At 35.3% G+C, this 12,136-nt stretch overlaps 1 long non-coding RNA gene across 1 annotated transcript in view; it reads left to right on the top strand.

The window, feature by feature from the left end:
• Positions 1-12,136, top strand: part of LOC102118468 (uncharacterized) — a 93,034-nt gene that overhangs the window by 44,649 nt on the left and 36,249 nt on the right. Inside the window, exon 7 of the long non-coding RNA XR_012434685.1 lies at positions 9,102-9,164. This is a non-coding gene — a long non-coding RNA (uncharacterized lncRNA). The remainder of the gene's footprint in view (positions 1-9,101; positions 9,165-12,136) is intronic.

The following is a 12,136-nucleotide window of genomic DNA, read 5'->3' as shown; positions in this document are numbered from 1 at the left end:
AGAGAGACAGAGAGACAGAGAGAGAGAGAGGAAATTCAGAATGGCTTCTGAATGTCGAAGCATTCAGCAACACTGAATGCTAGAACAAAAAAAGCAATGTTTTCAAAACTTGGATAATTATTTTCAACCTACTATTCAATACTAAGCCAAATTATCGATTTAGGGTATACCATAGTGTATAGACATTTTCTGACAAGAAAAACTCAAATGTTTTACCCACTCCACATATTTTCTTAGGAAGCAACTGAAGAATGTTCTTTATAAAATGAGGAGTCAATCAAGGAAGAGAAAGATGTGGTATTAAGAAACCAGGCCATGTAATGCCTGGGGTAGAGGAGGGTGGAGAAAAGAAGGCTTAGCATGAAAGCCAGGTAGCTAGCCTGGAGATCAAAGGGTCCACAATAGGAGCAGAAGAACTGTAGGCTGTGGGAGAAAGGGTGCAGGATGGGTGGGTCGAAGAAGGGAGGGCAGGAGGCAGAAATGGATAGAGTGTTTGAAACTGTAGCCCAGCAAGTGCAAAAATTACTGGTAAGTTTTAAAAGATCTGTTGGAGCATTTAGGACAAAAGTAATAGTAAGTATGTTTAAAAAATGAAGAGAAACCGGAATGTATTAAGAACCCAAGGAAAAACAATAAGTTCTAGGAGAAGGAATATGTAATTATGGTACATTACATGGTTCAGTAATAAACAACATTTATATACTCATAATGATGCCCCCAGCATTTGATATATAATTAAATTAGGGATGTTGGTTGAGGATGGCATAAGAAAGCTAACCCCTTAACTTCTGTAATGGGAAGTTAACACAAAAGACTGAAAATTTATGAAACAAGATTTCGCAGTATAAGCATATTATTTAAAGATAGGGAAACAATTACCAGGAGAAGTAGGTAAAACAATTGAAAGAGGTTGGCTCTGGGGAGCAGGACTGGGGTGTTGATGGTGACTGGGGCAGGAGATTACCATTTTCTCAGTATAATCTAGTTTATTTTATTTAAGAAAAAAAGAACATTTATTATTTAGATGAAATAAGCAACCAGTATTAAAAATCATGCTTCCTGTGCAGCTTTTCTTGATGCCTTCCATGCAATCAAAATTACTTGTCTTCCCCTCTTCTCCCACTCCAAATCACCCTCCTCATTTTGTACTCATCCGGATTATATGACCTATTTTGCTAGTTTCATTTATTTATGCTCTGGCATTTGAGACTAGATGATGAGTTATTTGAGTGTAGGGGCTATGTCAAAGGTTTCCAAAATTGTCTTGGTTCACGTTGCCTTTATTGTCTCAGTAATGTTTTGATGGGGCCCGTAGTCTAAAATAAACACCTAATGGGTCTGTTTATTAGGTAATTAGGTCCAAACAACTTAAGATATCTTCTCTAAGTGTTTTAGTAAGGAGCACCAGCAATTTACAGCACATGTTGTTCATATCAGAGAGGTCCCAGTTGGTGTTCCTCAAATAAGACTAACTTCCCCACAAAAAGGGTTGCTTAAATTGCTAACCACAATAATAGTGAAAATTTAAAATGAAAGAGAAAAAGACTAATCCAGAATTCTGCCAGTGAAAAACATCACCTGTTTTCACTTCCACATTTCTATCTAGCTTTTTCCATATGCAGAAAATTACATATTTTTACATATAATCAGTAAAGATGTAATTTTGTGTCATATTTTCTCAAGACTTTCAGATACAGCCAGCTTTCTTTGCCAGTACGTGGTCTTCATAATGGTCATTTTCAACAGCCGTGTTATATTTCATCAGATTTTAGTGACTATTGAAACATTTCCCTGTGAATGGATATATTGTTTGATTCTTTCTTCCTCTACAATTAACATCTTCCTACACATTTCTCTATTCTTCTTTGTGATTATTTACCTCCGTTATTTTCTGGTGGAGGCTAAAATGGGTATGAATTTTTAGAGTATAGGAATCTTAAAACAGGGAGAGAAGTTGCTTTGTTAAACCTCAAACTTAAGGCAGGGACACCCTCTAAAGCCATACGCCTCTTCTTGACTCCTTTCTATAAATTTCACTTTCTCACAAGAAAGTTTATCCAACTGCTGGCCAATTCAAATTTCTAAAACTCAGAGTTCCTTGAGCTCCACACAGCATCATTTACTTGACTTGCTGGCCCTCATTCTGTCCTCAGGAGCCATATGAAACAAGTATGTTTTCTTCCTCCACGTGATAGCCTTTCAAATATTTGAGGATGATGATCATGGACAGGTTGACCTTTGTACAATCTTTTGACTAAGGTATTCCCAGTCTCTGACTGTGAATCCTCCCACACAATCACCTTTGCCATTTTCTGCCCCAGTTACCCAAACTTCTTCCATTCCTGCCAAACATCCACAGCTCCTCCAATCTCCTCCATGGGCTGTCCCTTTAGATCTATGCCACTATATCCTGTTACATCAAAGATGCCATCAATTGTAAGATGCAATATGATTTTTAATTTTTTTTTAACTAAGAAACAAAAACCACTGCCAATTAAACTCTGACATGATATCAATTGTAAAGCACACCTCATTTTCCGAGATAATAAAATATGAAAAAAATGTGTCTTAGAATCAATGACACACAGGAAGGCAATTGTTTCTTTTGTTTTTTAATTTTTTTATTTCCATAGGTTCTTGGGGAACAGGTGGTATTTGGTTACGTGAGTAATTTCTTTAGTGGTGATTTGTGAGATTTTGGTGCACCCATCACCTGTGCAGTATACACTGAACCCAATTTGTAGTCTTTATCCTTTACCTTCTTCCCACCCTTTCCCTCTGTGTCCCCAAAGTCCACTGTGGCATGGCTTTGCAACTTCATAGCTTAGCTCCCTCTTATTAGTGAGAACATATGATGTTTAGTTTTCCATTAACGGCAGTTGTTTCATCTCTTCCAGTTTGTACCTTGTGAGTGAGTCCCTGGGTTGGGGGTGGTTGCTGGTGTGTGTGTGTGTGTGTGTGTGTGTGTGTGTGTGTATGTGTGTAGTATGTGTTGCAAAGGTGTGTTCATCCATCCTATAGATAACAATGTAGTTCTATTCCAATAATCATTTATAGTAAGAATAATTGCAAAGTCATAACTCAGGAATGGAGAAATTGCAGTTAAAGCACTGATGATGAGTATTGAAATCAGCTTAAAAGTAGAGCAAATCTGAAAAACTATTGAATTTATGGTCACATCTTCAAATGCAAATGGCATAAGCTTTCACAATGTCACAGTAATAATTTAACAAATTCAGGATAGGGGTAGAGAGAAGATGTGTCTGTTGGGAAGTATAAGAATTCTAATATTCTCATGTCAAATAATCCATGAATGGCATGTAAATTTGAAGCCTAGTTTAAAAACATAATGACCCCAGCCTCTTAGTAAATTCACAACCATATTCATGCCTTTAAATTTGGCAATCTAGAGGGGTCTTTTAAGAATTGATGTTTCTTACTGGGAAGAAAATTGAATATTTTTTAGCGATTTATTGAATTCTACATGATTTATACTTTACTGTAAATTCAAATAAAAGTAATTAATACTTTTATTAATGGTAGCATTTATAGTACAATTCATTAAAAATTTTTATTTCTAAGTTTTCTAAAGTACAGTTGATTCAAGAATTCATGGTTGGTGTGTTCTATAAAGTCACTAGGAAAACTGAATTAGAGAATACTCAACCATTGTTCCTGGGGGAAATTATGTTTCAGGTTAGGTTCCTTCGAGCCTCTGATCACAGCATCTTCATCAACTGATCATTGCAAAATTGTGTGTTTTATGTGTGTTTCTGTTTAAAGGCACCTTATTTAATATATATTGTTGATTCATTTAAATCGAACCCGCGACTGATGGCATTGTGATTCATGACTGAATTGAGCTTATCCAACACTTGTATTTTCTCACATCATAGCTTCTTGCACTTTGGAAAACTAGACGGAACTTCAGCATTATGCTTCGAAACCACTGTAACCTGTAAAATCACCAACATGAAGCACAAAAATGGGAATTACATGGCACAAAATAGACTGTGCAAAGGATACTTATTTACAGTATAAGTGCTGAAACCAAATGGCAGGACATCACCTGGTTTGACTTAGCTGGGAATGTGTATGTCAGGTGACTCAAATTTCTGCTACCGTGTCCATGTCTGTGAATGGCCACAAAAGCTCCAGTAGTATTGATTTTGGGATTACAAACAAATTTTAGCATGTAGGCAAATTCACAAATATGGAATCCACAAATAATGAGGATACACTGTATCTCTAATAAGGACTTCTTTCACCCTTCTTTTCCCTTTTCCTCCCTAACTTCATACCTGTTCTGACATCTTCTTATCCATAGAGAGATGTCTGAAATTGTATGAAGAAAGAATTGACAAACACTATGATTGGGTGGTAGAATTTTTAATTTGTATTTGAAAACAAAAATATAACAGTATACATTGTAACACATATAATGAAGTCATTATTGTTAAAACATTGATATTAAACTTTATTATTACATATTACAAAAAATAAAATATAGTAAGACTTTTCGTTTGTTTACCACAATGATATTTGTGCTGTTTTTTTCCGTGCTATAATTCAGTCTTTCATTAGGAGGTAAGGAAATAGGTGGTCATACACTGCTGATTTTAGTGTAAATTAGCACATTTTGGGGGGGAAGAAAAATGTCAATGATTTTCATTTCATTCATTAATTCCATTTAGGAATTTTACCCATGGAAATAATCCCCCCAAATTTATTAATAATATTATTATTGTTAATAGTTGTAAACATATAAATCAATTCAACAGAACATCAACAAGAGCTCAGAAAAAGGAAATACAGCTTTTAGAAATCATGTTCTTTAAGAATTTGGATGACATTGTTAATGTAATGACAGATAAAGTACTATACATGCAGATACAGATGTTAAAAAGACTTGAAGGGCTGGAAGAGGTAGCTCATGACTGTAATCCTGGCACTTCGGCAGGCTGAGGCAGGTGGATCATCTGAGCCCAGGAGTTTGAGACCAGCCTGGGAAACATGGCGAAACCCTGTCTCTACAAAAAATAAAGAAATTAGCAGGGCATTGTGGTGTGCGCCTGTAATCCTGAGGTGGGAGAATCGCTTGAGCCCAAGGGATGGAGGTTGCATGCAGTGAGCTGTGATCTCACCACTGCACTCCAGCGAGAGAGAGAGGTGGAGGGAGAGAGAGAGAGAGAGAGGAAGAGGAAGAGGAAGAAGAAGAAGGAGGAGGAAGAGGAGCAATGGAGGGAGAGAGGGAGGGAAGGAAAGGAGGAAGTAAAGAAAGATTTGAAGAATGTATAGCTAAAATGTCAGCAGTGATTGTGTCTGGGAGACAGGGTTCTAGGTAAGTTTCATTTAAAAACTATTTGTAGGTATGATTCACCATTTCTACAGTAAATATGTACTACTTTATAAAAATTGATAAAATTATTTTAAAATATACTTGGCCCCTCAAGGAAACATCACGATAATGGTATAATTCACACAAACATTGTTTTTCTGTTGTTGTCATGATTTTTCTTTAATTTTTTTCTTAAATTCTGGGGTACATGTGCAGGACGTGCAGGTTTGTTACATAGGTAAACGTGTGCCATGGTGGTTTGCTGCACTTATCAATCTGTAACCTAGGTATTAAGCCTAGCATGCATTAGCTATTTTTCTAGGCAGTACCATTCAGGACATATGTAAGGGCAAAGATTTCATGACGAGATTGCCAAAAGCAATTACAACAAAAGCAAAAATTGACAAATGGAATATAATTATACTAAAGAGCTTCTGCACAGTGAAAGAAACTATCATCAGAGCAAAAAGGCAACCTACAGAGTGTAGGAGAAAATTTTTGCAATCTATCCATCTGACAAAGGTCTCATATCCAGAATCTACAAGGAACTTAACCAAATTTACAAGGAAAAACAACCCCATTAAAAAGTGGGCAAAGGACATAAACTGACACTTCTCAAAAGAAGACATTCATGCGGCCAACAAACATGAAAAAAAAAGCCCAACATCACTGGTCATTAGAGAAATGCAAATCAAAACCACAATGAGATACCATCTCATGCCAGTCAGGATGGCAATTGCTGTCATCATTTTTGTTGTTGTTGTTATTTTTTGAGGACCTTGTACTTGTTTGGCACTCTCATAAATATTGTATCATTTAAAGTAATTTGTAATACAATCTTATGAGGCAGATTTACTTATATTCAATTTATGGATGAGAGTACCAGAGAGATTAAACACATAATCCAAGGTTCTCCAATTAATTAAGGTCCCCCCAATTAAATCCAGAGTCCAGATTTAAACACAAACCTTCCCACTTTCACCTACAAATGACAATGTCAGAGTTGGAAAGCCATTGTTCTACAGAGACTAGTAGAGCAATCTACCATTTTATTGCCAAAAAATAAAAGACATTTTCTATAATGTAATTTATTTGAACCTCACAACAATCCAATGACTAAATGAAGTACTACTAAAGATGGTTCTTTATATATAATTAGAAGTTATTCCAATGAGGAAATTATGATGTTCAATATATCATTCATTCATTGATCCTACATGTTCCTGTCATGTTCCTAAAACATGCCAGGCATTGTTCTAGTCACCGGTGATGTTAGCAATTAACAAAACAAGTTGCTTACACTGATGAAGCTTTCCTTCTTGTTTGGAGAGACTTTGCCCTAAAAGCAAAAATGGGAAAGGACTTTCCCAGTTTTATGATTCTTCTATTTCTGGGTAGGGGGCTTTGAGCAGTGTGGTTAACTTTGTCCTCAGTTGGAGAAGTTGGAGGAGGAATACTTTTTGGAGACTCAAGTGTGTATGGAAAATCAAGGCCTTAAACTGGAGATGCCTATTAAATATCTAATGAGGATGTTAAGCAGGAAGTTACATTTTTGAGTATGAAGTTTAGGTGAGAGGTCATGTGTGGAGATATAAATTTGGGAGACATTGGCTTACATATGGTACTTAAGTCATGGAATTATATGCAATTATATAGGGAGATGGTGCCCTGAAGCACACCAACATTTAGACGAGTGGAAGATTTGGAGGCACCGAAAGGGACTGAAAAAAATAAATAAATAAAGATAGAAATCCAGAGAAGTGTGGTGCTATGGAAATCATTTACTGTAGAACTTGGATTAGAATGCAGTTCTGATTCCTAGTGTTTGTACCATTCTCCAGTTACTGAAGATTTTAGTATGCTTTTTTCTTTTTATGCTTACGATTTTGTCTCTAAAAGAGTTATTTAAATAATAATTGAAGTGGTAGATTTGCCAGATGGTAATTGCTAAGACGACTTTCTTGACTCTCTAAGTCTTTTGGGCACAAGTCCAGTTTTCTGTAACCTTCAAACATATGTGTAAATAGTTCAGTGAGTTCATTACCAAACTCCCTGAACAGAAAAGCATGATATCATCCAGAAGCCAATTCTCACTTTAAGGTAAATGGAGCAATGAACCATTTACCTTAAAGGACCTTCACAAGTAGATTCATCTAGTTGTAATGTCCTTCAAAATTCACACTTTGTTTTTTTTATAATTCTTGCTTTTCCATAAAGGTAAAACCATCGCGTAATAAATTGAACTAATTTTCAATGCAGTGTGTTTTTATACCTGCATATGCTCATCTGTGCACCACCCAGATTAAGAAATACAAATTTTCCAATACCTCGCAGCCACTTCCATGCCCTTTCCCAGTCAATACCAACACTCTTCACTTTCCTCCATCACTATTCTGATTTCAATTTCTATTAGCTACATTTACCTGATCTTGAACTCCATATAAATGAAATTAAACAGTATTTTTTTCCTTTGTTTCTGGCTTCTTTCATGTAATGTGATGCCTGTGAGATATGTGGTAGTAGTTTGTTCTTTTAAAAATCTTTCTGTAATATTTCATTTTATGAATATACCACAATTTACATGTACATTCTGCTGATGAGGGACATTTGGGTTGTTTCCAGTGTTTGACTATTATGAATGAAACAGCTATCGTGAACACACCACTCATTTCTCCTGGTTATATACTTGGGAGTGAATTGGTGGATGTATAAACGCATTTAGGAGTGGAATTACTATGCCATAACATAGGCATTTGTGTTTTTCTTTTATTCCAGTCTCTAAAAAATACAAATTAAAATAATGCGTCATTTATTGCTTATGAAGTTAGTAAGTATTTCAGTACGTAGACTACCATTTTCTGTTCTCACCTTCACACACTGCTGGTTGAAGTATGAATTGGTATACTCTTTTTTAGAAAGTATTTTGCTTTTATACTACTTGACCCAGGAGTCTTTTCTCCTTTTAATGTTTTAGAACCCATCCCAAGAAAATAATCATAAATATTGTTAAACGTTCTGAAACAAGATATTTACTGGACAACTATTTGTAGTAGAAAAAACAATGCAAATGATCTATGTCCATCAATAAGGAATACTTGAAGTAAATTATGTAAGAACCCCTCAATGAAATATTACATTTTATCTATGTAGGTATCAATAAAATGTGATTTAGCATTTTATCAGTTGTATATCAATAAAGTTTGACTTTTTTTCTATGAACAAGTTTATAACAATGTAGAAATATGGTTTGCTACAATGCTAAATGTTAAAAGTAGAACATATGTTTAAAGCTTGAACATAACTTTGGATATGGAAGAAACATCTCCCAGGAAGAAATGTCAACAAATTGCTAGTGCTGACCAACAGAATGAGAAATTGCTGGGTGATTATTCCCTTTACTCTATTTTAAAAAATTTCTGAAATGTTTAGTCCAGTTGTATTTGTGTGATTGGCTGCCTTTACTGGTCATTTGAGATGAACACTGATTATCCACCTAATAAGTACTTTTTAGTTCAATACTTACCACAGATGGTGGGACCTGGGTGGAACCAAGGTTTCCTAATGCTTCTTAAGAATTTCTTTTTTCCTAATACGCTTCCCAGTGATAACATCATTTCTTGTTGTTGTGTTTTGCATAGACATAATATTTTTACCATTTGCAACAAACAACTGGTTTTGGTATTTTCAAACCAAACTAGTTTCTTAGGGCTGCCAAAACAAAGTACTACAAACTGGGTAAAACAACAATTTTACTCTCTCACAGGTCTGGAGGCTAGAAGGTTGAAATCAAGGTATTAGCAGAGCCATGTTTCCTATGAAGGCGAAGGTAAGGAATTTCCTTGACCCTTTCAGCTTCTAGTGGGTCCTGGGGTTATTTGGCTTGTGGCAACATAACTCCAATCTCTGTCTCTGTATTTTCACATGGTCTTTTCCCTGAGTATTTCTCTGTGTCCTCCCTTCTTATAAAGACACCAGTTTTTGGACAAAGGATCTACCCTATATCCAGGATAATTTCATCTTGAGATCCTGAATTAATTTACATCTTCAAAGACACTATTTAAAAATATCACATTCTGAGGTTCTTTGTGGACATGAATTTTGAAGGAACGCTATTTAATCCACTATGAACAGTAACAACAATATTATCAACAATATGTCTTGTGATTTTTAAGTCCTTAAGCTTAATATACCTAATAAAGTTTATAACAACGGTTTCCTTAAATATACTGCCTTCTTTGTAAAAGGTGAGTGGAACCCCAAATTTTTAATAGTGTGATTTTGAGAAGTAGGAGCCAGAAAAGGTTAAGGAATCATATAGTCTGAGATGCTTCAGGCTCTGATTTTGTAATGCTTTGGGAAGACGCATGTATCTCCACAAGAGATGAGATCTGAAAAGGTTAAGGGTTGTGTCTAATGTGAACTTACTGGAAAAACAGGAAATGAATGAGGCGCCTGAACATTGAACAGAGATTTTGTTCTTTGCCATTTCTCTTCATGATGTAGAAATTCCAGTAATCCATTATCCACACTAAATCCTTTAGTAGGATGATGTGAATTGCTGTGCCTCATGACTCTTCCATTGGTAGTGGGAATTGTTTTCCCAGCAATTGAGACCTCTAAATTCTGATATTTTTGTTGAGGGAAATTCCAAAAGCACTTACTGTAAAATGAACATGCAGGGGTGAGTTTCTGGCAATTGGGCTTTCCACAGTGTTTTATAGTTGTGTAAATTAGATGTAACAAAGGAAGCCTTTGGACCACAAGGGTCTTTATCCTGACTAAGCAGCAACACCAGTGTTTAGGACAATACCAGAGAGAGAAGAGTGACATTCAGTTACTCATTTATTTAGAAAATATTTATTGAACACCTATGTACCATTCCCTGGGCTATGCGTTGGGAATACCACAGTGATCCAAACAGTGCTCCTTCTTTCAAGGAAATCTGGGGTCTTATGGGGCAGATGAACAAGTAAACAGGCATTCAGAGTACAGGGAAGGATATGGGATAGGTGGCATAGAGAAGTGCAAGATACAAGCAATTATGGACCACCATAGCAGTTTAAAAGAATCAGCACCTAATGTAATCTATGTGTGGTGGTGGTGGTGGGGTGTCATAAAGTTCTTGGTTGAAGCGTCAACTAAGCAGAGATCTGTAGGGTGAACTCAAACAGGTCTTCGTCATAAGAGGAGTGAAATAATGTATTCATGGTTAAGTTCTTGGTCGAAGCATCAACTAAGCAGAGGTCTGTAGGGTGAACTTAAACAGATCTTTGTCATAAGAGGAGTGAAATAATGTATTCATGGTCTTCCATGCTTATCAGAAGAGTCTTATTTCCACTTTTCTTCCTATAACTACAATTTCAATCAATAGGGGAATGCATCAGCCTTTGTATGAGGAACCACAAATTTAGGCAATTGACACCCAGGGTATATTCTATGACGCATTGTTTGGAAGAATGCCTCGTGATCAGTTATCTCCATGTATTAATAGTAGGAGTTCATCTAATGCTGATTAATAATAACAACAAGGATTTATCAGGGGCAGCCAGAACTTGAGATATTTGATGAATCTAGGGTTTTATTTTAAAGTCAAAATAACTGAAGCCTCATATAAGAGAGTTTGTAATGAAGCTTGTGTCTTGTAAGTATAGCTTATGTATTCTAAGTTTTTTGTGTATATGTATGTAGAAGCTTAGATTACCTTTTTAAAATAAACGAACAATGGTGCAAAATTGACCATTTGAACATTAAGTTAATTTTTTAATTACATGGAATATTATAAATGTGGAGAAAGCAAAAATAAATATAACAAATATTACCACCTTGCTTTGTCAAATCTTAATATTTTTGAAATATTTGCTTCAAATACTATTTATTAAGAAGTAAATAATGAGAAGTACAGTTAAACCCCTCTGTGTTTCTTTTCCCTCCCGTTTTATGTTCTCATTCATCAGAGATAATTGCCGAATCCCATTAGAATGTTATTGTGAATTGGGTGTTTATCATTACCTAATTGCTCACCATAATCTATTCTTCTCTTCTTTGGAACAGGTAAATCTTGATTTTTAAAGGGAAGAGTATGTTTCCCAGTTGCCCTCGCAATGCTGTAGTACCATGATTTGGCCATTAAGATTGGGTAGTAGTGTTGTGTATAACTAAAAGGAAATCTCCTTAGAAATAAAGAAAAACATCTCCTTTGCCTGTTTCTCCATCCTGCCACTGAAACTTTGATATAATGGTTAGAGTTATAGCAAGCATCTAGGATCCTAGGATGAAAGACATTGTCTGACAAGGGCAGAGATACAGATTGAAGAATGCTGGGACTGATTTTCTTGTGGGTTGGCCATATATAAACCTTAGATGGTCTATCTCTCTGCATGTCTTTTACCTGAGAGAAAAACAGGCTGTCATGTTTGTTGTTATTTCTTCAGTCTTTATGTCTAGCAATTAAACTTAAAACTAGCATTGTAACTATTCTAACCTATCGGTATTAATAGTGTATTTTTCAAATTTAAATATATCAACATTCTATTTTTAACATTTGAATTTTGTTACATTTTGAGATTTATTCATTTTAACATATCTAGTTCTAGTTCATTTTATTTTGTTCATAACATTATACAATTTAATAATTTTTCTGTTGGTGAACATTTAAGTGGTTTCTAACATCTTATTACAAACATGATGTGATAAACATTTTTAAAGAGATGGTTATTTTTACACTTATGCTAGAATTTCTTATTGAGTTTGTATATAATGAGTTAATATAATGTATCTTTAGAAGCATTCAAATTAAGT

The sequence above is a fragment of the Macaca fascicularis genome, chromosome 5, assembly GCF_037993035.2.
Source record: "Macaca fascicularis isolate 582-1 chromosome 5, T2T-MFA8v1.1".
Taxonomy (NCBI): domain Eukaryota; kingdom Metazoa; phylum Chordata; class Mammalia; order Primates; family Cercopithecidae; genus Macaca; species Macaca fascicularis.
The sequence above is the reverse complement of the archived record's forward strand: the minus strand, read 5'-3'. Positions and strand labels throughout refer to the sequence as shown.